At 38.3% G+C, this 26943-nt stretch overlaps 1 long non-coding RNA gene across 1 annotated transcript; it reads right to left on the reverse strand.

Moving 5' to 3' along the window:
- Positions 1–783: 783 nt before the first annotated feature.
- Positions 784–26943, reverse strand: LOC135328639 (uncharacterized). The gene is made up of 4 exons (XR_010389595.1): positions 26880–26943; positions 24361–24455; positions 7047–7481; positions 784–895 (listed from the first exon to the last, which is right to left on the reverse strand). It is a non-coding gene; the product is annotated as an uncharacterized LOC135328639 (long non-coding RNA).

Genomic DNA, 26943 nt, shown 5'->3' on the forward strand with positions numbered 1-26943 from the left:
ATCTTCAAGATATCCCTTAATCCAGTAAGTATTTCAAGTTTTGCTGAATATTTGAAAAGTGACACTAGGGAATAAAAAAGGGCACTCCCCTCAGCCCCAGCTCTTCATATCACATGGTCAACCAAATTCAGGAGCAAAAGAAAAATTTAAAAAAGGGAAGGAAAAGCACCCCATAGCTGAAAATTCATCAGCTATCAAATTTCAGGATTTAGGTTTTCAAAAAGAAAAAATATTGAAAAAGATCTCAAACAACTTGACTCCTGCTCATAGAGCTTCCTTCTGGCTCTGCCTTCCAGGAATCTGAAACATCACCCCAATAGGCTGAAAATCACATGTGCCTGGTCAGCTACACATGTGAAATCTCACGTGTTCCAAATCTGACCAGGATGAAAAGAAAACAGTCAGAAATGTCTTCCCCTAAAAAAACCCACAAACACCCTAGGGAAAAACTTCAAATTACTGGAAATTCTCTTTCAGATGAGCCCTTTTTGAACATATCTCACAGATAATTAAACTGATTTTACAGTCAGTTTATACTGATTTAACCGAGAAGGACAGTACCTATTATTCTTATGCTTGACTTGTGTCGGCCTTGGAGTCATCTGGCAGCTAGGAGAGGAGTCTGATCACTTTGCTTATCCAACTGAAAACCAAGTCACTATGTCAGTTTGCAGTTACACTGGTTTAAGACAGTCATGAAACTTCTGGGGACATTTGGAAAACAGGTAAAGTGTTAGTAATAAAGAGAATAAAATTGCACTCTAAATGGGTCCTTACCTAATGCAAATGGAAATCAGGGAAAAGACTTCATTGATCCCCAATGAGTAATCAGGACAACAGGGAAAGAGGCAGCCCACTTTAGAAGCTCAGAAGATGGGTGAGTATGGGAACAAGTCTAGAAAAAAGAACAGAAGATAATTATCTCATACAGGAAAATGAAATATAAGGCAAAACCTATTATATTTTTCAAAAGTAACATTACGAGTAATCTAAAAAGTAGGTGCCCTGGAAGATGAACAAATGCAACTCAGCAGATTGCCAGAAGGCCATCAAATATCTGAACACACACACACACACACCAACTCAAACTGGTGATGACCCAGAAATCTCATGCTTTGCTGGTTGTTAGACAACCCAGAATTTGTTAAATGAACTTCTGTTGTCCCATTTCATTTCCCAATGGAAACAAATTTACAGAACTGCTATCCCAATTGTCAAAAGTTACAGTCCTCTAAATGCAGCAAGGCCCATGTAAATGAACTGATGAGCCCAAGATGGCCTGTTTCGGATTGGTGAGAAGTTGTGCACTCACACTGGTTGTCTTTCAGTTAAAGACAAACTTGGTCTCTCAAGCTGCTTTTCTAAAGCAGAATTATGTCTGAGAAACACATTGTATTGAGGGCATAGTCCAAAAGAGCACTTGAGCTGCAACAGGACCTTTATCAGTATTTACAGCCATGGAACAGACATAGAGTCTAATCCATAATCTTCATCTCTACTCAGATGTTGGCACAATATGCAGTTTAGGAAGCAAAATCAGATTATGCTCTGGAGATGGAGCATACAGAGATAGAACCATTTCCCATCAGAGACCAGCCTGGAAAGCACCCAGTGTACATGGGGACTTAGAACTGTGTGGAAAAAAATGCCAGTCTCTTTACTCCTCTTTTTCAAAATCACACACAATTTTATTTTGCTTAATAAAAAACTCTGGTCCTCACCAGCATCCGTTAACAAAAGACAAAAAACATACTGATTTATTAAACATACTGATTTATTCCCCCTTGGGGAACACTGAGAATTTTAATTCAAAAACCTTTTGACAAATAAGTTCTAAGAGTGGCCAAATATATTCAACATTGGCTTGTGCTTGGTGGCTTATTTGAAAATTAATGTAATTTAAAGTGAACGGTAATTGCAAGAAATCTGTAAGGTCCTGGTTGGATATCTCGGACAGAATGATTTATGTCCAACAGCCTATTCTTCACTGTAGAAGACTGTCTTTCCAGGACAACCCAGGGGCACACCACTAATGTAGAGTAGGGAAACTTTATAGGCCTTGCTTTACACACATCTGTGCCAGCACTTTCCGGTGTCGTAAAATCTACCATTCATATACACCGATTTCATTTTCAATAACAGAAGAAAAGCAGAGCATCAGTGGATAGCTTTCTCATGGCTTTCAGGCCATGCAATTTCTTTTTGCAAGTTTTCGGAGGAAGCTGTTTCCTAAAAAGAGAAAGCCCTTATGTTCCCAAGGATGGAGACAAGACCAAATGTGACATGCCTATGGAAGTGATCTAATATTTTCTTGCTATGCACGGCTAGCAGTGCAACTCTTGCCACTGAACACAATGCTGGTATGCTGTGCTCAACAGTGCCAGTTTTGTGTGGATAAGATATGCCCCACTGATTTCTAAAGCTTAATTCCCAGTAGTTGCTGTTTCCATGCTCCCTGTGGCCAGCGATCTTTAGCTAGAACATAAATAGTTAAGATAATATGCTTTGTAGAGCATACACATTATTAAACTCTTTTTTTTTTTTATGTTTAGGTGAATGTATATCAGGAATTCTTTGTTTTATTTTTTAATACCCTGATCAGCCCTTTATTTTTTTTTCATATCAGAGATATGAGAATGAGTAGTGACGACACAGCAGGCCCCTTTATCCCCAGAACAGTAATATAGTAACTTCTAGCAGTTAATATTAAAAAAAGGATTAATGAACAATGTAGTTGGATTCACTGAAAAACAGGAATTGGTTATGTGTCTTGAAATCTGTTTAGTACTCTTTATCAGCCAGAATACATGCATGCAGGCTACATTGCACATGCAGAGCAAGTACACTGTGAACAGATAACTAACGATCTGCAGCACAGAGGCATGCAATGCAGAAGAAAAGGAGACAGCAGCCAGCGGTGCTCTGTTGCAGTGACTGGAAAGAAACAAAGAGCTAAGATTTTGCGTGAAACATGTCCTGTTCTTGAGCTTTCTCAAGCAGGCATAAAGAAGGTAGTGAAAGGAAGACAAAAAATGAGTCCTTTTCAGCTCTACATAAAAGATGGCAATCACATCAGCAGACAACACTTGCAGCTGATTCAACTCATTCATCAGCCCTTGTTTGGGCTTAGACCCAACCCTCATTGAAGTCAAGGGGAATATTTCCTTTGCTTTCTGTGTTGAAATGGATTGAGTCTTTCTCTCTCTTTTGAGTCCTCTGGGAATGTAAAGAGCTCTCCTTTAGCAAAGCTGAAAATGCTCTTTCTTCAAGCAGAAGAAATACTAAAGCAATTGCACGTCAGACGTCTCAAAGTGGTCTGGCAGAGCTACTGTTACCTTTCGACAGCGTGCTAGATCTGGAGGGAAGCCCACGATAAAATGGAAAGTGTTTATCCTCCCCGAACAGACAGCACGATCTATTATGCTTTGACTAAAGTGAAACAATTCTCTCTTGGCTAGCTGTGCGAGAATAGTGAGGCAGAGCCCCGGAGGGCTCCCAAGAGGAGAGAGTGAGGGTGTATATTTTTTTAAACCAGTAGCATTTATTTAAGGAGAATATTAGCAAAACTGTTTTTTGAACAAATCCAGGAAGCAGTAGTTTCTCTTGCATGAAATTTCACATGCACATGACCTAGAAAAACAATTTTTTTCCTCTGGAGCACTATAAAAGTTCTTCACTATCACAGAGTACTCACAAAACCCCTTTTCACCACACAGTGCAGCTGCTGCCCGAACTTACACAAACCTCTGTTTTGGGCAATGGCTTCTCTCAGCCATCTTGTTACCGAAATGCATGAGGGAGCTGGTGCTCTCCCCACTAACCGCAGCCCCATGCAGCAATATAAGAAAAAGTCATTCAGACTTCCATAAATATGGAGATCTCTGATTTTTTTTTATATCTGCAAAGTTAAATCCTCTGCAAAGTCTGAGTTTTCTGTATTTTTTGGTATGTGGAACTACTTTCTCTCACTGACAAACTAAATGTGTTAGATAAAATTATTCTTTTTCTGAAACAAGGTTTATTTTTACCCCCTGCAGCAGCATTAAAGCTATCACAGAGCATTTGTGAACATATCTGTTCTTGTTCGAAGGCTTTCACGTGCACCACTCCATCACCTGGGTATAATAAACATGCCAGCAGAGACTTGCAGAAAGTACCCTTTCCATTAACCTTTTAAATGTGACAGTCACATTGTGCAAATTGAAATCCATCTCTTTAAATTGCTGCATGATTGGTTCTAACCAAGACAATTTTTTTTTCTGTACTCTTTAGCTCCACTTTCTTCTGACAATGTTCCCTTTGAGATCCCCTATGGAAAATCAGCTATAGTTACAACTACATCAACCCTATACTGAAGGTGGTGATAGCTTGTGAAAGCAACAGCTTCATTTTTTCAGAAAACAAATATTTCTCTGCCCAAAAGGATTTGATACATTGTTGTACTTTTCAAATGGGCAGTGACTGAATCTCTGAAACTTGTTCGTTGCTATTTGAATGAGACTGAAGCTGCTTTGGGGTGATAAAGTGTAAACCCTCTGACACAGAAGCTATGTATATATGTGTTTACTTGAACTTTACCATCTGAACTTACATTATTTTATTTGGGATACATTGTTGTCATTATTTTAATCTCTATCAGGATATTGAGCAGTACTGTGGTATAGCGAGCTGAGTAATAGCTTGTTGAAATTGGTGGATTGGTACAACTACTTCCCAGTTTGGTAAAGATTAACAATTAACCTTCATCTATACAATCAAAATGCTGATATAATAATGGTCTTGTGTTGAACACTCACACCACAAGCTACTATCATTACCTCAGAAAAATACATTCAGAAGCAGGGTGAAAGCCTACACTGGATTTTGTTTTACTAATGGGGTATGTGCAAGAAATGAAGTAAAACACCAGAACAGAGACAAAAGCAAATGTTCATGAGAACATCAAGGAACATGGTCCTTAGAAAAGTTTAGCGAGCAAGGTGGGGCAGACTATGGAAAGACAACAAAGAGACAGCTTCCTATTTGAATCCCCTGTTTGGGAAAAAAAAGGGTATCCATATATAAGCGTGACTGAATAGAAGAACTCTGGAAAACCACATACTGCTTCACTGTAACCACAGACAAGATCATTTCTCTTTGATGCATAAATAATCTGGGCTGCTAATGGCCTGAGACACACTTCCATGTGATATTAAGTTGCTCTACACAGTCCCTATGTATAAATAACCAAATTCATCAAAACTGTGATGTGGACTAGTCCACATTACCCATTAATGAATGAAGTCTCAAGGAGCAAATATGGGGAGAGAAAAATGTCCACTCAAACTTGGTTTCACATCCTCACTGCTTGCAGCAGTGTTCGTCCTGCAATGACGTGCATTGCCACTCAGTATCCAGAGTGTACACCGCGAAAGGCTCAGACTCAAAAAATGGTCCCAACTGAATGACATATTTAAGCCCATGGTCAATTTTAAGCATGTTCCTTAAGCACTTCACTAGTTGAGGATAGACCTAACATGGTGCTAGGTATTTTTGCAGACCAAGCAAGGATGGCTGACTTGTTCTTTTGTATCTGTAAGTCACTTTGATCCCAGGAGCACTGTGTGTTTCAGCTTTTTCTGAAAAGGAGAAAAAGAGAGGGCTCCTCTTCTCTAAACCATTTCCAAGAAAGTGATTAAAAATTGGTTCTTGCACTATAATACTCTTTCAGTTTTCTACTGCGGTAGAATGAATTTACTGGATGTGAAAAATTAAACAGTCACCCCAGTTAACTTTTCACATGTCTGATCCTATTCCACATTCCTGACATAGCTCTGTGCAGACAGCAAAAGTCTTGTTTCAAGTAGGGTCTCAAGATTTCTAAAATGTTTTGAGACAGAAATGAAAGTCCACCATTCTGAAATTCTCTCAAAAGATATGTATGAATACCCTCTGTTTTCAGATGACCAGAAATGTTTTGATGAAGTTGAGGTTTTTTATTTTACTTTTAACAGAATATAAAATTTCATCTTACATAACAACATTGAGAAAAATAAAAAAATTTACAAGTTTTTTCTAAACTGTCCAAATACCTTTTTTTTGACTTAGCCGAATTATGCCCTGAGATTTTTTTTCAAAATAGTATTCTATTAAGTATGATAGACTAAGCAGATTTTGACAGAAACACTTATTGGCCAGCTCTATTTCTGTGAATAATCACACAAACTTATGACAGGATTAAAAATAAGCATATTAAATGCCTCTGAATCAGCAACGATAAAATAAATGCCAGAACAACCTTTCATTTAATCTAATAATATCAAATCTACCATGTTTGCCTTTTAAGTCAGACATCAGGAGCTATTTTAAAGAACTTCTTTTAGCAACTGTGCTCCTAGGTAGTGGGTGAACCTTTATTTTGTAGGCATTGCTCAGTTGTCATATTTGACAGAGACACTCGCATACAGTAAGATCACTGGAATGGCAAATTTCCAAGCATTTTCTCACCAGGTGAGGGCAGTCATATTCCTTAATGAAAAGCAAGCAGCTGTCACCTTGGGAGAAAACCAGATTGGCCGCCCACACACATAGCCAGAAGGATCCTGCTTGGCCTGAGCTTTGTGTATAGCAGAGAAAAAGAAAAATCAGAAACAAGGAAAGGGAAGAGAATATTTCATGAGCATAATTTATTTGTGTTTTTTGTCTCGCATAGCCTGTCCTATTTGAACATCAATTGCTATCATTTTGGAGGAAGCAGGGGCACTGGGATAACATACATATTTATGTGCAAAACCGACATAGAAATGCAGTCATCTTTGTCCTGATGCAGCGAAAGACTGTAACATCTGCATATCAATAGCCACAAATTTGATGCAGTTCTCAGTAGTGTCATTTCAGAGAAACTCAAGGAGGGGAGTTTGCAACTCTCTTTCCTGCGGCACTGACTCGCTTTCTTTCTATTTGCAATCAAGGGGCCAAATTCAGCAGAGCAGATAAGGATGGTGCAGAGCGTACCCATCTTGGACAGAAAACCTCCCTGTGCTCTGAATGAGGGAGGAGAAACTCACCTTTGCCTCTGATGGAGAAGGATACTACTTTATTTATCATGGTAGATCCATGGGAATTAGGCAGCTGCTGCAGGCCATTAACTATGATAGCCTCTCTGAAGACAGCAACAAGGATCCCTGTGGGATGTGAGGAATGAGACCATGTGAGTTAGCTGCTTACTGCAAACTGGATGTGATGACCCATGAGATCTCGTCCAGCTCTATGACCTCCGCAATTGCTTGAGCTTGTCACTCCTGAAGAAAATGCATCACAAAAGCACCTCCTTGCCCTCACCTCCGTCTGAACGAATTTGGCATTATTATCAAAACAAATCCAGTATTTAAGAGTTATACATCCTGCACTTTTCTAAACATCAGGTCTTGGTTACTATCAGAGACAAGAAGGACTGGACAGCTCGTGGTAGTTCTTTCTTCCTTTAGGTTCCTTCAGCCAAACTGCAAGAGAAAAATGTACACCAGGAAACTGTTATCAGGCTGATTAAGGTACTGTGGGTTTGCACAATATAGTCAAATACTTTCTTCCATGGCTGCTAGTAAAATAACTACTATGAGTACATAGGAAAGAAAAAAGATATCACAGGTACTACAATGCTCAGAGCATTAGAAATATTTTTATTTGGTAGTAAATAGACAAGTCAACAGAACCGACAATTTTTGTCATCAATCTTACTCTTCAGGAATAGTCTTAAAAGTTTACTGGGACAAAAATTATGGTTTTACAAAAATACCAGGCCCATTTAGTCATTCAGATGTTCAAAGGATTTTTCCCCCTAAGTCTTATTAATTTCCTTGAGTCCCCCAGATTTCAGGAAATTATCTGATGTAAGCCCAATGTATGTACAAGAATGAGAGAAACCCATCCTGCAAATCAGAGATGTTACTGCAATTTATAATGGGAATAATAACTACTTATTCACTATTCAGTCACAAGTAACTGTGTTTCATCTAATAGAGTAAGTTTTAAAAAGCATCAATACACCTTCCACAGAATGATTATTCATGTTAATAAAATCACAAAACAGTTGGAAAAGAGAGTTTGCAGCAGAGTCAACAATATGATTCTTTCACATTTTTACATTCCAGTCTAATGTAAAGAAATTCTACCTAAATTCCTTTCAAAACCTGAACCAAAACCTGAACAGCATAAGAGTTGCTTGCAAATGGGCAAGTTGGTACCTTGATGCAAAAAAACAGTTAAGAGACATTGTCTTGCATCAGTTTACTTGCACAACTCTGTTTCTCAGGGAGATAACTGAACAGGCATCGCCTCTTTTCTCCTGTGTACATGTCTGTATTCCTCAGGATATTTCACAGTGTACCCATAAGGGTTTCTTCTTTTGTTTTTGTTTTTTTTTTTAAAGTCTCACGATAACCATTTTCCTGTGAAATAGCTTTTCCCTAAGACATTGTATCAATAAAGACATCTATCAGCTGCAGGCATTATGTACCAATATCAAGAGTAAGCAAACATTAGCCTTGATATATTTCATTTCCAAACTTAAATATGATTGCATGATGACATTTTAACTGTTCAAATAATCAGATACTTTTTTAAACTTCTCTGTTATTTGACAGGAAACACATAACAGACTCCCTATGTGATTTTCGAAGTACAGCATTGCATGGCAGCTGCACATTACAAATCTTGTTGAGCGGTAGCATCTAAAAATACTTACATTTAAGGGACAATTCTTCTTATAAACAATGCATTCTGTCTTGCTTGATTTTATTATTGAAGAGGGGAATTCTGGTAAAACTTTGCTATATTTGAGCTTTAAAAAAATCAGATTCACATAGTTAACTATTTTTTTACCATTTCCACAGGCTCTAAATTGTCATGGAAACTGTTATAACTTTGGTTTTTACCTTTTAATATGTTTACCACATCTCTTAGGGTGCAGAGGGAACCTGACCTATTGTGTTCATTTCAAAGCAGATCACAGAAGCAAAAAGACACACATCCCTTGTAATCTTGCACAAAGACTCCTTCTTTTATCTTGTTGATCTAGAAGTAAAAAGTCTTTGACCAAAATACCCATTTTCTCCTTCCATATGAGACAATACCATATAATTTTGTGCTGTAATAAGTTGATCTGTTTATACTAATAGACAAGGCTTTTTTCTGGAGATCAGAACCTGAGCTCCAGCTACCAGAAATGCTACATCTCGGGGAGGAGTTTGATGGAGATTTGACCTGTTATTGCTACTCATTCTTGTGTTGGAGACATAACACACACTCTGCAGCCTTACAACCACCTTTACAGAAACTAAATGCTACAAGAAAAAGACTCATTTCAGGTGAGGAATAAGCAATGAGAACAAATCCTATCTGAGCAGTAAAACTCCTAGCACCTTGCAAGCATTCCTAGTCACAACAGAGAAGCAACTTCAGGGAAACATGGTTCTTAAACTGTACAGTTTTTAATTATAAAGGGTTTTATAGACTTTTCCGTAAGATGTTGGAAGGTCTCTAATAAGCAGTGTTCTCCTGTGTAAAGATTTGAACATCTTTCTGACATAATTTGTACACATTAGTGTACATTAGTGCACATCAGTAGTAGTGTGGAGGGTACAAGTAAACTCAGCTTTTCCTGTGGAGGCTGTCTCAATTGCTATGGTTTCAATTACAGTTTCAGTACTGAATTATTTTGAGGTCAACTGTTATATGTTCCTCAACTATAGCATGTCAGGAGGTATTGTGACTCAAAGGCATTCCTTACTGTCCAATTCCTACTTTCCTTTCTCGCACCTCGAGAGATAATGATCTGTCTTAGCAGTGAGTCAGGATAGTTTGGGTCCTGGCTTCACTGTACTGACTTGGCAGGAAGAAAGGGGACTGGATGCAAGAGCTAACTTGCAGCTATTAGAAATCTGTCCATACCATGCTTTGCTTCCCCAGGAAGGAAAAGAATATGCACAGATATTGCTGCAGACACAAGTGTGGAGTGAGCAGACTCAAGAAGAAGACTTCTTTGCTATTTGTCCCTTGCATTAGTACATACTTCATGATATGACCAAGCCCTTTTGTCATGATCATGTCATCTGAGTAGCAGACGTGAATAGAACTATCAATAACTCCAGACAACACAATTCCCTTCCCTCAGGTTGAGGAAACTGTTTTCCATGTTCTTACTCTGCACTTCAGGGCAATTCTGCAATTTCACTGCCTGGAGCCCAAAGTCCTACTGCTCAACTGAGAAGCTTTCAGCACCTTGTTACTATGAGAAGCAGGCTGGATTTGCTGATGGTTTCATCATGTCATAGTAAATATTTCACTACTGCTTTTCTTATCCCCTTCTGCCTGATAACCCTCAGGCCTCATCTGGCCAGTGCAAGGTACTAGTTTTTGCAGTGCTAGCTGAAATATAACCTCAGTGCTACATGGGTTATAATAAAATGCATCTCTTTTTGGCTGACATAGCCTAATGGCCCTATGAGAAGCAAATTAGACCCCTACCTTCTGTCAGCTCCTGCAGTGTTAACCTTATCTCCCTCCCTCTGTCTGGATTTTCTTTAGATGTTTTCAGGTATCTAAAATGCAATTAAATGACCAGGGAAATACAAAGACTTGGTGAAGAGGTGTGGGAGCTCTAGTTTTCAAGCAAGACTGGAAGTCATTTGGCAATCCGTAACAGAGTATAGCTGTGTACCATTTGTACTGCAACTTCATGCTTCAGTTTCTTCTATGTTTAAGTCACAAAAAGTCCATCATCAGAGTAGTTGCTGAATACACACAGGGGCTGTGCTTGTTAGTGTGGGATTAGTCAGTTAAAGGAGTCCAATTCAGCATCTGGAAGCAGAAAGTGTTATCCAGCATTTTCTTTATAAGATCTGAGAAACTCCTGCACCAGATGTTTACTGTAATCCCTACTCTTTTTAACTTCACTCTTAAACTTAGCAAGTATTCCTCCAAAGGAATAGTACTTCAGGTGAAGTAATGCATTTCACAATGACAGAAAAAAAACCAACGAATTCCAGGCTGGAAATTACTGCTAAAATATCAGTAACTCTCATTGACCACATCAAATACAGCAGGGGATTTCTGCATTTTCCTTAACTTAAGAGCTTTGTCATCTATCCAAAAACAAAGAACCAGGATATGCACTTTAGCAAGTATACATATGTTTTTCAATCAGTTCAGATTTCTTCTGCCATGTGTAATATACTGATGGCATTTCACACATCACCAGAGAGCAATGCGGGAGAATGGAGTATGCAATACGCAGGTAGAACTTCCTTCCTTTCTCTTTTGAATGAAAAGGTTGAAACTCAGCTGAGTGCAGAAAAAAAAAGACAGCCATGGAGAGAAGTAATGTGCATTTCCCATGTTCACACTTGGGGACAGATCCCAGGCAACTGCTAGACTGTGGAGCCTGGGAATCCTCCCCAAAGAAGAGCTTTCCAGTGACCTTTCAAAAGCAACATGCTATTTTCCAGAAATCTATTTTTATATATGCATTTTGTTCACTTCAGTACTTCCACACTGAACTCAACATACTAGTGGGCAAGAAGCTGCAGAAGAATAGAGACTTCTCTTTTAAATCCCCACAGGACTATGTTGTCTGCTTCCATACCAGCCTGCAAGGCAGGCCAATGTGCATTATTGAGCCCTTAAGTTTTTCCTAACACACCCATGCTGAGAGCAGCAAGATATAAGCTTCTTTATAGTCTCCCATTAACAGTTTGAGTCTGTCAAAAATCTGCTGGCCTGCAAAAGTCCTCAATAACACCTTTGACAAAAGCCAGCAGCTCCTGACAGCCAGTCTGTCTCCCTCAGTTCTCCCACACAGCTGTACACATGTACACACAGAGCACAAGAGAGAGAAAAATAAAATATCTCCAAGAATCACTTGTCCACCACTCTTTGCAACTGGACAAATAGCCCTTTTACACAGAACCTTTTACATATTACCTCCTCCTAGTCAAGCTTCCGAAACAATGCTAGAGAAAAATGAAATATTGAAGGGCTAATCCTCTATTTAAGAAGCCACCAGATACGAATGGTTGCCTCTGACAATTTATTACCAGTTCTGAGAAGACTGAGAAAATAAATGTTTCATAACTCTTTGCAAGTGACAGATAAAAGGAATAAAATACTCATCAGCTCTAGAGAGCTGCAACTTTTCCCTTTTTGAAAAAAATTGAAAAAATATCAGAATTCAGGTATTTCCTTGCTTAAAGATCACTGCTGATACTTTTTCAAGAGAGCTTTTATCTATTTTATGTTACACCCACAACAAGGCATTAGGGTCTTTGATTTAATTGTTAAATGAAAAGATCAGTATAATTACAGCTTTGCAGTCTCAGGTCAAGAGACAATATTCTGAAGGCATAGAAGACCTCATTTTTTCTCTGCTTGCTCCAGATTCTCTAAATTTCTTGGCCCTTGAACTACTCCTTAGATGGCTTTCCAGGACCATTGGCTAAGTGGTAACACCTTTTATATATGTATTTCTCACCGCTGCAGATGCTTTCCCTCACTGTAGTTGCTCTTCCCCTCTCTCCTCTCCTTTATTCAAACAAAACCATTAGTCATGCTTTGAGAAACAAATAATAAAATATCGTACTTTCAATCTGAAGGACAATGTTCTAGCTGAACCTGTGAACAGGCATAAAAGACCCCCGAAGGAGTAAATTACAATCCTGAAAGACAGTAGGAGGAACTGCCTCTGCTGTATCCAAGACCAGACCTGTAACCATACTCTTCACATTAGAATCAGACTAAGAGAAATAATTACCTGGTAGGGGGTATTTGGAGAGATTACTGCTGAGTGCCTGCTTTGCAAAGCTGATCCACACATCCTCACTGCAAATGAGCATCTGAACAATGGTTGAGAAAAGCCATAATGTCAGTGTCAATCAATTGCCCTCATTGCGCGTGCTCTGCGTGGCTCGGCACGCAATGGACAAGGCAGAGGGTCCCCTCACAACACCTACAGACCAGACTTGAATACACAAGAATGTGCTGCTGCACGTAGGATCTGCTTCATTGTCATTTCTCAGGAATACCAGATGCAGGACTCTCAAGAGAGGTAGAGACAAGTTATTAACTGTGACACACTGGATGGCATTCTGCAAAAATTATTTGAATATCCTATACACAGTTAAGATCATGTGGCTGCTTCCATTTCCTCTACCTACCTGTCTAAATTCTCACATAAAAGACAATGGCTTCTTAAAAATCTATTACCTCTGTACCTATAGGTTTTAATTTAAAATAACTATTGGCTTTTACAATGTCTGTGGTATGTATCACTTTATACAAAACCAAGTGTCATGATCCTACCTTGTGGCTTATGGTCTCCCTTTACAGTAAGGAGAAATAACTGCCTTGTTCTATTTTTACACTACTTCCTTGCTCTGAGCCTCATCCAGTGTTCAAAAGCTCATTCAAATCAGCTCAGATCTCAATGTAACTCTTTGACAGTAGTACTCATTTTCACGTAAGCTAGCTTGTATGGGCCCACAGATACCATTTTTCTGCCTCCACTCTCCTTGTGCTATCTCAGAAACAATTTTGGTCTGAGCTTGAAAGGAAAGAAAACACACAGGTCTCTGTTAAGGAGTCCATTCACTGAGTCCTGCCTCCTTGAGAAGAAGAACATCAGGCAGATTGGCATAATGAAGCTGGTGAAGTCCCTCAGATAATGGGAAGATTATCAGCCTTTTCCTCCACCCCAGGGGCTTTTCAAGAAAGGAGTAAGCTTTTGGACCTCTGTATGAGAACCGAGCTAACTTCAAGGCTAGGAAGACCAGCCAGCCATCACAGCCAGACTGTCATCATCAATAGTTTTCACCATCCCCTCAGCAGCTTGAAAATCTCATGGGTAGGTTACATTTTGGGTAGAAATCAGTAGGTATGTCAAAGTAAATGAGTAATAAGGGGCTGTGGTCCTCAGTAAAGATGGTGCAAAATAGGACTGGATCTCCTCTTGCAAAGGCATGACCCTCTTCACTCCCTGAAACCCAAGAAAGGATGTCTCTGCTACAGGCATGTTTATGAGGCATGAAGATGGTGGCCGTCACTCTCCAAATGGAGGTGGTTACATTAGGCAGACTGACCTGTACTGGATGAGTTATGCATCGGATAGTCCCTAGATGTCCTACTAAACAAAGCTGTAATCTAATTAGAATCACATCCCTGCTATCTTTTCTTTTCTCTGGTGGTATCCAGGACAACACACAGTCATTACAATAGTTGCTGCAGAGTTGGTAGATGCTGCAGCAGGTGAACTCTGTTACTGATCCATTTTCCTCTGCTCCCGGTTCTGAAAGCTGAGTTGTGACAGGAAAGCTTGCAGAAGAAACCTACTTAATTAAATGGAAGTTGCTTCTTTAGAACAATGACAAGTTACTTAGTTCTTTCTACTTATAACTGAAAGGAGGTACAATAGCCAAGAGAAAATACAGAACATAGGTAGGATTCAGCTGAAGATTTTAGATCATGAATAGAGTATTTGCGCACTCAATCTCCACATGGGAAACTACAAACAAACTGGTTCTAGCCAAATGATGCCTAAATCAAATTCTCACTGTAATTGAAGTAAGGTGAAATGTGTTGGACTGGTAGTGCTGGAGTAAGAAGATCAAAGTTAGCAACATCCTTGCATAGACTTCTCACTATTCTGATAAAACCCTCAAAGTTAGTTGCCTTAAAAAGATTTGCAATATTACTTAGTTGCCTTTAAAATATTTGCAGAATCAGCTATTCTCCGAGCCCATCATGAGTTCACCCAATCTGCTAGATGCTTCTTTTAGTCCTCAACATCAGTATCTGAACTCAGCCTGTTCAGACATTGAATATTACTAGCAGGTTTGTAATTCCAAAATTCATTTCCAGTGAGCACTTGCTCAGACTTTTGTGTGGATCACCAACAGCCAAACCGAGGGGCTCAAACTGTGATAGAAAAATAAATAATAAAGTGTCATGAAAGCTGCCAAATGAAAATTCAATTTTAAGCAAGTATTGGCAGAAATATAGCCTTCACCATTTTAAAGAGATTCTGCGAAACCTGTTTTTGTCATAAAATTTTCCAATACCACAAAAATGAAACTCACAGCCAAGCCACTTTAATTCATCCGACCAACGATATATGACATTCTACACAAATATCAACCAAAGGCAAAAAACAGAACAAGTTTCAAATAAATTTTAAAAGTCCCCATTTTATTCACAAGCAAGAAAAGTGTCAGAGACCTCAGGTAGAAAGGCTGCTCAGAACTTTACTGACACTACTGAAATTAGGTGGAAAGAATTCATATCCTCCGGAGATAGACAAAGGTATCAGACTCAAAGTGAGTTCGTTTATTAATCTTTCCAAAAGTTAATTTTATAGAGCCCTATTGGTTTCGTGTAATTAAAATATATAGAAATAGGTCTATAGATATGGGAAAGTGCTTGCTAAAAATGTGAAAATGATGCAAAAATATCTCTGTTTCTCTCCACAAACCCAGGTGTATTACCTGTAATTTGTGTCCTCAGCCTGCTCAGAGTGTATGACAGAGCTTAAGTTACCCAAAGACATTGATAGCCTTCCTTCATCGATATTTTCAGTGTCAGTAAAGCAATACGAAGAAACTGGAAAGGGAATGCAAGGAAGAAGGAGGCCTCATAGACCTAGAATATTTATTATGCTTCCTTCCTCAACACTATAAGCCATACCCAATCAAAACTTTGATTTGCATTGCTTCCTCTTTAACTCTGTTACAACAGATGAATCTGTGGCTGTTCAGTTTTCAAGAGGAAGTGCCAAAATTTAAATTTAAAGTTCATCCCCTTGAACAACGTGTGGGTGAAGTAAACCTCCTGTTTCTAGTTTTGCCAATAGCTTCTTGAGAACTAGAGTGTGACGGTGTATAGTGCCAGCTCACCAGGAATTAACCTCAGTATGAGCTTGCAAGAGCAGCAGGAAACAGGCATAAATATCTAAACACTTATCTGTTCAATCCTGTGCATTTATGCTTGAGACATGAAGGATGGAACAAGTATAAAATAAAGGTGGGATGGGAGGAAAAGGAGGGGATGAGAGCTGCATTTTATTTAAAAAATCCCATGAATTGTTTTATTTTGAGTTACTGATAACCCCAATATATAGAATCTTGAGTGTACATAAATCACTACTGAATCAGATCTGATAGTAGGGTAATTTAGTCCTTAGGCACACGTCTATACATGTGAAAAGAAATAAAATTGTATTAACAAAGACTTTGTCTGTGGAAGCAGACACAGGAGGTCCCATGCCACCAAATAGTAAAATATTATTCAAGTCCTCATGGCAGTCTATCATTTTCAAACTGAAAAGGAATATCACTTTACAAGAGAACTCCTGATGAATTAATCACTGGACTGATGCCAAAAGATGCATTGAAGGCAACGTTAATAACTGGTTGGTGTTGACCGTGGTAAGTAGGATAATCTCAAAATAGTTTGTCACACATACACAAGCACAGTTCATCAGGAAAGTTAATTTTGCAAGCTCAAGAACATTAATAAAAATTAGTGGGAGGAATATGAAAAGAAATTGGGAGTTCTTAATGTACAAATTTTATTAGAGACTGTTAAAAAGCTACAATTCAGTGGATGAATAAAGGCAGCAATTACCAGTGATGAAAAATGATAGAAAGGGAAGAAAGAGAAACAGATATCGGTGTAAATTAGAATTTATAAAATACGGAAAAATGATTTAAAAATCTAAGGATGTGAGGGAAAAATCCACAGCTGGCAAGACAAATGATGTTAAGAGTATATATGGAAATATATCTTCCAAACTTTTATATATATGTATAAGATACATGACTTCATAGCAACAGAATACACCCATTACTTGATAAAGATGGTAAAATGTTTAGTGATGCTGAAAAGGCAACACCATTTAAAAATATTTCTAAATCCATATTTGGGAAAAAGCAGGTTTCCCCATTTGTTACCTAGCTATGATCTAGAATCTCTGCTTAGCAAGCCTACGTAAGAGAAATGTTTGCAAAACATAAATAATGGCGAGTAGGGTGAACTTAACTGCATTTAAGCTCTACCAATTCAAAAGAAAAATGTTTCCATCAAATGAAAAGTTCTATGCCAAAGAAGAGAAATAGAGGCCCTGATTACAAAAGGGGGACCCCACTGCTGAAAGCTGTGGCTGAAACAAGGAACAGCCTACATAACAGGTGAATGAGGTGGCCAAATGCTCCAGCTGGAAATGCCAAAAAAAAAATCAGTTTTGCAAGCACAAAATATATAATTTATAAAAAAGTTGTTTCCCATTTGAATTTGCAGAAGTGGGAAAATGCAACTGTGTCAGTATTTCCATGGCCACTCATGGAAGGGCAGCAAAAGTTCTTCTTCCTCCCCAACACCAGAGGTCATGGTGACCATATAACTCCCAAGCCACACTGGGTTTTTTAAGGTGTTTTAACTAAGTATCAGGAAAACGAATGTGGTTTCTCCCTCCACACAGAACTGGCAAGACTAACGCTTAGTCCTGTTAGGGTATTCATTCTTATTTAAGAGGCAATGAAAAACTGATAAGAAGAGACTCTCCAAAAAAGGACTTAACAATAGAAGAAGGCTGTATCATGAATGGTTTAAAAAGTCTGAGCTACTTAGGCTTAATAAAAGATGACAGAAGAATAACTTGATTACAGGGTATGAAGCTCTTCCACAAGGAGGCAAGGTCGGATATTAAAAGGCTATACCCATCCCCCCTGCCAAAAAAAGGTCAGGGAGGGGGAAGGGAAAGATGAACAAATTTGTTTTTGTTTTTGTTTTGTTTTTTCAGTCAAACAGCTATTGTGCTGAGTACAGGGATAATTCAGTGGAAGGTATTTGCTTGTGTTACAAGGGAAATCAGGTGATAAGATCTAATAATCTCTTTGTTCCCAAACTTGAGCTTGAATTCAATTATGCACAACTGTTTTGACATTGAGACGTCAGCACAAAATATCAATGCTATTATATGAACTGATGCTTTTGTTATAGAAATATTGATACCTACCAAATTCTCCTTTATGCAGGCCTTACCTCTCTTACTGCTAGGTGGAAGCACAGTACATACCTAACTCCTCTCTACTTGTTTGTTTACCGCTATTACTAGTCAAAGCACCCCGTTATGCACTATATCAAACTATCACATGAGTCATCTACTTGAAATAAGAGAGGCTTGATAGGGCTGAGACTACCACAGAATGCTGTAATCATGCACTTTCTTTGCCAGCTTTATCAGGAACCCATAAATTGGCATCTTTTTAGAGACCAGAGAAGATGTTTGGATAAAACAAGAGTCAACGGAAAATATCGCTTGAACCACAAACCAAACATAAGCCTTTTTCTGATTAGAAAAAGATCAGTGCATTGCTGCTTCTAAACAAGAATATTTACATATTTGCAATTCTTGTCTGGGAATAAATAATATTTTAAAGCTCGTCCCAACTCAGAAAGCACTGGCAAGCTCCTAAGCTACGTTCAGATAATTTACAAGCATCTCAAATCTAGTGAGACTTCTGATGCCTATACAAATGGAAACAAATATTTGTATGCTTGAATGTGAATATTTCACCTGAAAGGATCCCACATTTGCAAAGCAAAGCAGAGTCCAGTCTTCCTTGTTCCCTTCAACATTATTCTTAGACAAATGATGATAGGTTGACATCTTGAAGAAGAAATACCGAATCTGTGTACGCATTCTGCACTTGTAAATGATGTTCAAGAGTTCATGAGGGCACATATACCTTGGAATTAATGAAAACTTCACAAAAATGAGGAGTATGAGATCAAACATCTTATCTGCATGCAGATGGACCAAAAGTCCATCAATATGAACCCAAGCTATACCCTCTTGAGGCTAAATATTAGGTTCCAAAATATGCAAGCCGAGCTGGCAGGTCTGAACTGTTACCTTATTGATCCAAAACAGGAACAGAGCACTACCGTAGTCACAGAGCCTATTTCACAACAGAGACCTGATCATGTACAGTGGTGGGATTTCCAAATGTAAATCCTATTGTTCCTCACGCTGCAGCAAACTGCTGTATCAGAAATGCTGATTCTGTCCCATTGAGCTGTGGTGGAAATCTATCTGTCAGGAAGTAGGAAGGTGCACAGGTGGGCTTTTCAGTACGGGGGTGATTTCATCTGAGTCTGCACTACAAAATGGAAGGGTTGCCAGATTAAGTAAGCAGCACTCATCCCGCCAGTCCACAGTGGGCGGCACTGCTGGGTGGACCAATCCGTGAGGAACCAGTGCCTGTGGATGGGAGGAAAGTGCTCAGAGGAGATCTGTTCAGCTGAGACACCTTTTGGGACCTGAAGGTCCTGACCCTCAGAGTAAAAATGATGCTCAGACACCCAAGCCACTTCTGAAAAGGGGATTCAGATTCCTAAGCCACTTAGTTGAACTGGAAAATGAGCTGCGCATTAACTTCATTCTTTTCATAGGTCTAGCAGGTGTAGTTACAGCAGGCTCTCTCTTTCTCACTGTACACTTCAACTTGTCAGTCTTTTCTCTTTTGCCTCACAATCTTTTTCAACCCTTTAGAACATCACTTTTATACTTTTTCTTCCATTACAGATGGAGGCACCACTCTCATCTTTAATGTAAAAGTCATGTCCTAGAAGCATCAGTCAATATCGGCCTTTTCAAGAGCACCCAAATCTGCTGCTGTCAAACACATGGGATTCTCACAGTCAGCTCTTCTGTCCTTATCACCCACTCATTCCAGCCCAGTGACCTTTTCGGCACAATAAAATCTGCCAACATAGTGAAGACATGGTAGAAGTATGCAAATGCCAACTGCTATTAAATGTGCCCATTGTCTGTTGAAAGACAAGTTATTGCTTTCTCTCCATCACAAGAAATCTCTTAGATCCTTGTGCAAATAAAGACAACTTGAGGTTATATTGATTTACATTCCTTAACTCAAACAAGCCTTAGGAACTTATTTAAAGGCAATACAACTTCTTTAGAAGCAAGCAGAAAATATGTGAAGTGAGTACATACTTTGTAGATCATATGGATATCATTTACTTCAAAATATTAAGGCAATGTCTTTCAAAGGGAACTAGGAGAGCTAGGCATCCTAGTTATGGCAACTTCTGATGATAGCTGGACAACTGCTCCCCTTTAGGTCTCTCTGAAAATCTTAAAGTCCTAACAAAGATGCAGTCAAAGTTTTCTAATGTGAATTTATGGTTTATTTTGTTCTTACCATACAGCTGACATGAAAGAGATTCTTAGAAAGAGAACAAATGGCAACCTTTCATGCACCTGAAACTTGATCTCAGTGGTATTACAGAGTAGTTTTGGATAGCATTTTAACAAGAGGAGAGGCATAATTAAACAAGAGATTAATGCCCAGACAATCTGACTGGAGCAACATATTTTGCTATCATTTAGGTCAAGAAGTAATAGTAGCTTTAGCTCCAAGTTCTCGCTCAGCTTTTACTATATGATTTATTAATTCATTAGGGTAAATGAAAATGTGGAGAAATATTTAGATATTTCCAGTGTAAACTGGAATAAATGTCTACAAATATTGCCAACTGATTCTGAAGCAGGCTTTTGAATTTCCTCTTTAGCCACATACAATCAAAACCTAAAGTTTCCAAAGTTTGAATAAAGAGAAGCCACCAAGAGAAAACACAAAAATAATTTTTTTAAAAAAAGCTTCACTGTTTCCTATAGAAAGCTGTAAGACTATTGTAAAAAGAAATCTTAAACCCAAAGTTTAATGCATAAAATTCAACTTTGAGAACGTCTAAACAATATGTTCCTCTCTTTGCTATGTAGCAACAAAGACAAAAGATTTTTGGCTAAGCTGCATGACCTAACAGAAATGTAGACTTTGACTTACACATGAGGCTAACTTTAGCGAAGCAATTTACAACTAGCAAATTTTTCCAGATACATATGTAGTCACAAATCAGTCCTGAGACCTATGTGGACTACAGTTCCTGTGATAATGTAACCCCTCATATATCCAGCAAGGTCTATTCTGAGTATAGAGAAATGTGTGAAGAACCACAGAGGTAAATGAGAAAAGAGATGTTTTATTTTTTCACATTTCCTTCTCTTTAGGCAGTATTAATGCAGTCTAAAAGGTGATGTGATCTTTTCTGAGAGAGTCAAAGCCTCCACAAGGAAATATTTAGAGAATGAAAGCTAGAACTGGTTAATGAATACTGAGAGAGGACAGGAGATAACCTTAGACATATATCTTCTTGTAAAAATCCATTTACTATATTCTACTACTGTCATTGTGTCAATAGAAGAGAGTAACAATGCTCGGTTCCAAAAAGTGGCCAATTTTCTGCTTTTTTTCTAATCATTTTCCCCACTGGTATTTATTATCCATGTTGCATAAAATTTCCCTATGGACAACTAATCTTTATTTAGTACCGCGACACACACAAAGAAAAGAAAATATGTTTGTATTCTATGCTAAACTTTTAAAGGCAGTCACGCACCTAAAGAGGCAGGCACATGATTGGCAGGATTTTCAAAAGGCATGTGAATCCAATGTGAAGTAGAACTGAAAATTTTGCTAGAACCAGTAAACAATAAATGTTCCTTGAGTTTGGTGTAGTCGGGTTTATATGTTTGGAGAACAGCGAGGTCCTTTTCTGTGATAGGGAAATAAAGATAACCCAAAGACTGAACTCTCTAGGAAACTACATCTGGAATTATCACTGCGTCAATTCGAAAACGAAGTTTAGATGTTCCCTTTTAACCTGGGATGCATGTTTAGTTTTTGTTTAACTTTTTTAAAGAGCTATGTGAGAGCAGAAATATCTTTTCATCTTATCTTTTCTGCCACATCTAGTCATTTCATTCCTAACTGATCTTTTCTTCTTTGGGATCCCTAAGGTAATACAGATATGCATACAAATCTACAAATGATAACAATAATAATACCAATATACTCAATCAGCATTCTCTCCTGTTCATTACATTTCGTAACTAGGCCCCCAAAGTTGTATTTAATGTTAATGGGAATCACAACTGCTCAACTTTTTCCTGATTGTAAAAATAATGTCATAGTGTAATTAAAGCTGTATATTTTAATGAAATTGTCATTTCCTGATTTTGCCTAATAATAAAAGATAACAATGCCATGCCACCACCCAATGGCATCTTTGTTCAGTTAAGCATAATGGTAGCAAATGTAGATGAATACTATAACAAAATAATCTATGGTGGGTTGGGTTTTTTAGTTGAAAACACTAAAATACCAGCCTGTATTTTTTTCAGAATGTATTTCCTCCCATTAGCTTTAGATCTGATCAAATCATTGAGGTATATGAGACTGTTTCTCTAATAAAGTGGTTATAACTATCAATCCTAATCATAATGTACACAGGAAATACAGAAGGCAATTAACGTTAGAATGATACCAGTCTCTTGAAAAACCCTAGAGGACCAAAAGCAGTAAAAGAAACATTAATTTTATGCTTGTGCACACTGTAGGTTTTTCATATTAAAATTCAAATCCATTCTCCTTTTTACAGTAAAGAAGACTGTTTAAACATTGTACTTAGGAGCAATGGTAGAAACGCTCCTGCCAAAAGGACATTCAGCAATGAAAATGCAAACCTGAAATGAGTTGCTGCCTCTTCAGAGAACATCATGGCAGTATAGTGAAAATTCAAACTCTTCAAAATAGATGAAGCTCATTTTGACCCCCAAGTATTTTGTCACAATAAAGGATCTTTGTAAACTTTTCTCTGACAGTTTCTCGTACTGCTACTATCTGCAATAGTCTGGTATTTAGCAGAAGGATTATCATCAGGCTCAGAAGTGCCTCTTCTTTGTCCTCTGAATTCTATTCAGATTTGGCAGACATATAAAGTTAAAAATCGGTACTTTCTACAGAGGAAAAGGCATAAGGAAATCATGAAAACAGTTTGCAGATAAATTCCTTTCCAGAAATTTTTAGATGAAAGTACAAAACATTTGAAATTCTGTGGCCAATTTCATAGCTGATTATGCAACACATATATAGTCTTTCATTCACATTTTAAAGTGAATTATCTTTGGCAGCATTCAAATTTCTTCTAAACTCACTTTTCTAAATATTTTCAGTGACAGAAATATTTGGCAAAACAGTGAATGCTGCAGAACATTTAATTGATAAGTTTATTTGAAATATTGCACTAGAAACTTAATTTTGAAAGTAATGTTCCTCTCTTGAGGGACAAAAATGGTTTTTTTTGTTCACTAAAAAAAACAGTTGTGAGGACTTGCACCCTCATTACTCTCAAACTGAGAACTTTATCAACAGCAATCCAGTAACCATTGCCTAACTGCAAAGCTGGGGAATGGAGACAAAATGTGCTGAACAAGTTCACAAACTGGCATCTGAATCGTAAATAGAATTCAGATCAGCTAAGCCTGATCAGGTATTCTCTCAGCTCACAACCTCTTAACAGCTTGCTAGTCAGCAAAGCAGAAACAAAGAGCAGCATCTATATCAGTTCATATGGTGAATATTGGATTGCAGTATTGCTGTTCAAGCACTGTTGCAAAGAAGATGCCACATTCATTGGCTAAATAGTGTCTGAAATTGTGCAAACAGTTCTGCTTACTAGCCCAATTCTTATCACAGTTTAGCTCAATAAAGGATATGAAAAATCAGCTTACTTGGGAATTCTAAACTGCTCTTTAAATAGTGAACCAACAAAATGTTGTTTAGTACAGATGTATCTTAAACTGTGATGAAATCAATTAAGAAATTCTACAAGTGTCATTTGTATTCACAGATTGTCTTGGAATAAAATGAATTTTCCCATTTATTTATTTTTCAACTGGAAAGACGTGGTCTACACAACAGCCAAATCCTAATCAGGGGGGTAGAGAAGAAACCGCAGACTCATACGTTTAAGTGATGTTTCCATAGATACAACTGTCTAGATTTGCAGTTTGCAAATTTACCTTCAGTAAGTGGCAAAACAAACACATTCTACCTTCCTAAAGCTCTGAGTGCAAGGATATAGACTTTGCCTCCCTATAAAGTGAAGCTGAGGACTTTGACTAGAGAAGCAGGGAGAAATGCTCATAACTTGCATTGCTAATCTGATGTACTGCTGCAGTGTGTGTCACAGGAACCTTAATCAGGGTGTGCCACTTCATTGGTGTAAAAGACATTTAGGCAAGAATAGTCAACTGCACAAATAAAGAACAGGAAACAAAAGGTTGTGAACGAATTCTGGAGAAAAGGATCTCAGGGATGCTGTGGACCACAAACTGAACATGAGTCAACAATGCCATGCTGTTTCAATAAAAGGCAAATGCTGCATTAGGATCTATTAATGGGAATAGCTCACCAACATGTGATACAATCATCCCATCCAGGTCCTGACTGGAATACTGGCTTCCATTCAGATATCCACACAAGGTGGTCTAGAGCCATTTGAGATGCCTATGGCAGGAAGAGCAAGAAGCAATGGGTATGAATTGCAGCAAGGAATATACAAGTTTGAAATCAGGAAAACTTTTTAGCAGTAAGTACAGTGGAAGGGACATTTCTATCAGGAATGGCACGAGCATAGCTCATCCTGACCTGGGGCTGGGACAAGGCCAAAATGACCTCTTGAGATCCCTCAGCTTATGATTCTACGCCTCCTAAAAATAAATCATGCTAAAAAACTAGGAATGCACTATATACTATAGCCATTCTGGATTTGCATTAGACTAACAGAATGTCTCACTGCGCCAAGTCCTGGAGTGGATTAAAATTAACACTCTAAACAAGGAAATGTTTTAAAGGAGGCTTTTTTTTCAGAATATTTTTCTATTCCTACTAGAATTATTTCAGTCCTTTTGACATACAGCTGTCAATATTGGCAAAGGCCTCAGAAATCCAGGAAATTGTGCAGGAAATAACTTTCTGGCATGAAGGAAATGCAGAGATGTATATCAACTGCATCCTGCTTTCACTTCATTCTACACAATTTATACAGTATCAGCCAGTAAGTTCATTTGGATATACAACAGTAAGGATGAAAAAGCCAAGCCCAGGGAAGCTGTGCCAATGAAGGCTTTAGGAATAAAGAAAGACTTACCTGTAAAGTTTCTGTACATTCAGTCAGATAAAGAAAAAAAACCCCTTATCCAATACTGAACCTTTCTGTTCTTAACTCAGGTTTTTTGAGGTGAGGTAGCAATATGATCAATTACATCAAGGGTCACAATGAGGGGCATTGGGAGGAATAAGAACATACTGCTTTTTGTTATAATTAGGAGGGGGAACCTCCAGCAGTACATCAATTGTTTGAAATTGTATCCACACTACAGGAGAAGTGTGGAGTTTACTCAAAGTAAGACCTATCTCAAAACAGGCACATGTTGCTAGGGCATCACCTGGTGGGACAGGGCAGTAATGTGGTGCAGAAGACGGGGAGAAGCCTTGGACTCTGCACAGCAGTACAAGTTCTCTCCAACTTCCCCACTCTGTGCACCAAATGTGGGGGGCTCAGAGAAACTTGTGACAGACAGTGGAAGCATATAGGGTCCTAGTCCCATGGCAGAGGAGTCAGGAGCAAGTGGTAGACTTTATATTATTTCTGTTCTTCCCCAGCAAATCTGCATCTGAAAGGGTTTTACCTGACCTGCTTACGGTGAATCTAAGAAACTTCCTTGCATTCTCTAGAAGTCACCTCTTCCCCTAAAAAAGATTTAAAATCAAAGCAGCTGGCCTAGTGATAACAGCAGCAAGCTGACATTAATAAAGAGCTGATTTGCTGAGACAAGGTTTATTGGTTGGCATGGTAGGTAGTATTTACCAGGTCACTTGAATAAAAGCAATGGTTTCTTCTTATGCTGGCAGTAACTATTGTATGTGTTACACTGAATGATGAATTTCCTTCTGAAGGTTTAGAGATAATTTCTTTACTGTAATTGTCATGCTGCACTGACAATCTGAATGCCATTATCACAGTAATAACTGAAATTAAAAAGTAAAATAGTGTCATTTGAAGCTGAATACAAAGAACTTAGACTTACATGCTGACTCACTTGAGCTATTCTTTTGTCTACCTGTTGTTCTGTGTATTTGTAGTCTTTTAGTGTAATTTATTCCTATAAGAGCAGTATTTCTTCATTTAAACATTTCCTAATGGATATTATATCACTGCACAAAACTCATCCCTGATATAGTGTTCATGCAATTGATGGACTGTGTTACAACAGATTTGGTTTGGAAAGACGATACTTCTTACAGCAAACATGAACTTGATCCAGCAATTATAGTCAAAGGAATAATCACATTTATTCACAATGGAAAAAAATATCATTAGCATGGGATGTAAAGATACCTGTACCTGAACTGAACCAACAAACAGGAAGTGTGGCAACTGCAAAAAGGGTTTCAAAACAACAGAAGTGCTCCAAACCAAAATGCTATTGTGTACTCAGACATTGTGCTATTTCCCTAGACTCAGTGAGGGTACTCAGGCCATTAGACAAGGTACATGAATTAGTAAACTATTTTCTCTAGATTGGAGCCCTTCAGAAGCAGTTCAGCTCACCTAAATATTTAAATGTTTGAATACTTAAAAGTATTTAATGAGAGTTCAGAGCACATATTTTAAAATTCCACTTTAATGCTTGGAGTAGTCCAAGCTAATTTAGGCACTTGGAAGTGCTGCTTGGGACACAGCCAAGCCAGCCTAATATCCAGCTGTTGCCAGGGACAGGCCCATCTATCACTTCCTGCAGCTCCAGGTTGGGCCATGTGCTTCCAACTCCTCCCTAGGACTGGTCTAATTGCATGACACCATGATTACAGTGTCTAACCAGCAGAGAATCAACCTTTTAGAAAAAAGAAGAGAAAAAAAGTGATTACCTTTCTTCTGGTTTAGCCTTCTGAACCAGCTTGCTGTGAGATCAGCTGATCACCAATGCCAGTA

This window comes from Dromaius novaehollandiae, chromosome 5 (genome assembly GCF_036370855.1).
Source record: "Dromaius novaehollandiae isolate bDroNov1 chromosome 5, bDroNov1.hap1, whole genome shotgun sequence".
In the NCBI taxonomy this organism is placed as follows: Eukaryota; Metazoa; Chordata; class Aves; order Casuariiformes; family Dromaiidae; genus Dromaius; species Dromaius novaehollandiae.